The sequence below is a fragment of the Cupressus sempervirens genome, chromosome 5, assembly GCF_028749045.1.
Source record: "Cupressus sempervirens isolate cs-2001-9-10 chromosome 5, ASM2874904v1, whole genome shotgun sequence".
Classification (NCBI taxonomy): domain Eukaryota; kingdom Viridiplantae; phylum Streptophyta; class Pinopsida; order Cupressales; family Cupressaceae; genus Cupressus; species Cupressus sempervirens.
In genome coordinates, this window is record NC_143122.1 from 364039267 (window position 1) to 364041976 (window position 2710).

Consider the following 2710-nt stretch of genomic DNA (forward strand, 5'->3'; position numbering starts at 1 on the left):
TTATTAATAATAGACCTAAGATAGTACACAAGTTGAAATTTGAAGTGACTACTCAGTAGGCAATATAGTCACTAGCCAATACATGTGCAAATTCGCTTTCAAATTAAACAATTTTTCAGTTTACCACTAAAAATTAGCCAAGACCATTATTATTCATTTTCTTACAAAACAAGTAATTCGCCTATGACATTATTAATTCATTTTTGGCAAAGGAAAAAAATAGTTATCATTTGTTTATCTATCAGCAAGAAAAAACATTAATTTGCCACATTTAAAATGATTTTTATTAGGGCAAAAAAAATTGCAAACGTATAATATTTTAATTCTTTATATGAAAAAAAAATTGCCCTCAACATTAAAATTTTTCCGCTCGCAAAATGTATTTTTTCTGGTAATACCCTACCAGAGTTTCCAAATTTCCAAACTGCTCCCTGGGTGAGTAAGGCCTCGCTTCAACGCCAAACAATCATGTCTCGCCTCCGAGCAGAACAAGAATATACTTTTTGACAATGTCAATGCCTCTCTTAGAGTCCGCTTCCAACTCCAAGGCAACCAATGGGTGAAGGAGCCCTACTTTAACGGAGGCCTCACAATTACAAATAAACTAAACTAGATGACCCTGCAAACATGATGAGAAATATGACGAAGAAATTAATCTCAGCGGACAATGATGAGAATCACGAGTTGGTTGATTTAGAGGAAGAGCACGGCAGGGGCAAGAGTGCAGCGCCCTCGTCCACTGCTCCAACTGCATTCGCGCCTCAAATTCAAATGACGGCCACGCGGCAAAGCAATTACCGCGGTTCAAAATGCTCGCTTATTCCAACCGAGCGGGAACGCACCCTCAGTTGGGCGAGTTCAAGCGGGCTCTGGACGACTCTAACGAAGCTCTCCTGATCGAAGCGGGGCATATCAAAACGTTGTTCCGAAAAGGTCGCGCTCTGCAGGATCTCCAAGAGTACGCCCATGCATGCCTGGCTCTGCAAGAGTTAGTGCTCGAGGTGGTCCCCTCGGCACAACTATTAGATATTTCTGCTACTTTGGGACGCTGCAGAGACTCTTGCGCTTGTTGTCGGGAGGGGGAGTACGACATTTCAGGCTTCTTACTCGGAACGGAGCCGCCAAGGGAGGTCGCGAATTTCGTTGGTGATGTGGAAATAAAGATGACCGGGGACGACAGGGGTCGCGGGCTCTACGCTACGAAAGACATTGACGTGGGCGAACTCATTTTAGTGAGCAACGACGTAGCCATAAATTACGAATTGAACAGGCACATTGACTATTTTCGCTGGCAAAGATTATACCGTTCGCAGGAGGAAGTCGTAGACGTCGTTTTTAGTGCTGCCAAAAAGTCGCAGAGACAGCTGTGACAGCTTTATGCCCTGGATGACGATTCTCAATGAGTCCGTTCTTTGATTCCGGCAATGGAGTTGTTTGACTCAAATCCCCAGAGCGGCCGCCTGTACGAATTCACGAGCAGCGAATCTGAGACATTGTTTGGCAGAACTCGTTGCCCGGATACGCAGAGGTGTCATGGGGTCCCACTGAGAGTTACGGATGGGATTTTGAGGGGCTGTGGGTGCTGCCGTCTTTTATCAACCACTCCTGCATCCCCAACGCAACCAGACTCAATGTAGGAAGAGCAATGTTTCTGCACGCAGCGAAGCCAATCGAGGAGGGAGAAGAAATCACTGCTGCTTATTTCGATCCACTGATTCCACAGCCGCTGCGAGAAAGAATGTGTGAAGTGTGGGGATTCAAGTGCAACTACAGGCGTTGTGCTCTGGAGAAGTCTCTCGACGGTGCAATGCTCCAGAAGAAAGTTGTGAGGCAACGTCGTTTGAAACAGAGTTTCCCACAGATCTTCCCACCTGTGGAAAATTTGGCAAGGTTTACGAGAGCATGGAGCAGCAGCTGTTGAAATACTAGAGTAGATTGAAAGAGGAAGAAAGGCATTGGATTCGGGCTTCTTATGTGACCGCTTATTGGGTCGAAACGCGGTCGAACGAATTCTTTGACAAGACACTCGTTGAACCGATTCCATCGGGTCATGAAATTCAGGAGGCTGTTGTAAACACTATACCTGGCGACTTTCAAAGCCTTGCCATGGCGGCAAGCGTGTTGGAAGGCATAAAGAAGTTGATTGATAACGAATGGTGTGGAGTAGAGTATGTTGCTACGCAAGCCAGAGATGCGTGCGTGCGAGTATTTGGCAAACACAGTGAGGATGTTATTCAAGCACTCATACACTGCCATACAATGTCTGTAATCTTTTGAGGTGGTTGGTTGCTACAATGTTTGGGAATTTCAGGTCATAGCCTTTTGATTTTTCTTTTTCTTTTTCTTAAATTAAGTTTTTGTCAACATCAAAACCTATCTTTTTCCTTTCTGTGAAGATCGAAAATATGATGGATTTTATTGAAAATTTTAGCATTTGATCTTCATTTGAAAACAACAAAAAAATTGGAAAAAAATCAGTGTTTTCGTATATTTCGAGAGATACTGTTTTAAAATAAAGTTACGATATCAATAAACATATATCAGTATATTTGATGGCAAAATAATAATCATATTCATATCTTGATGAAAAAATACAAACAATCAGACACTTAAAAGATTCAACAACCGTATAAATATGGTAAATGTCACTATATAAGTTAATTTTCTAGTTTGTCCCCACTTGTGACTAGTTTGAAGTTGGCAACTTTTT

At 42.5% G+C, this 2710-nt stretch overlaps 1 pseudogene across 1 annotated transcript; it reads left to right on the forward strand.

Annotated features, from left to right (window-relative positions):
- The first annotated feature begins 509 nt into the window (after window positions 1–509).
- LOC149556248 (methyltransferase FGSG_00040-like) lies at window positions 510–2340 on the forward strand (annotated as a pseudogene). Its single transcript, XR_016364533.1, has 4 exons — window positions 510–559; window positions 698–1379; window positions 1505–1910; window positions 1949–2340. The product of XR_016364533.1 is annotated as a methyltransferase FGSG_00040-like (transcript).
- Window positions 2341–2710: the final 370 nt, after the last annotated feature.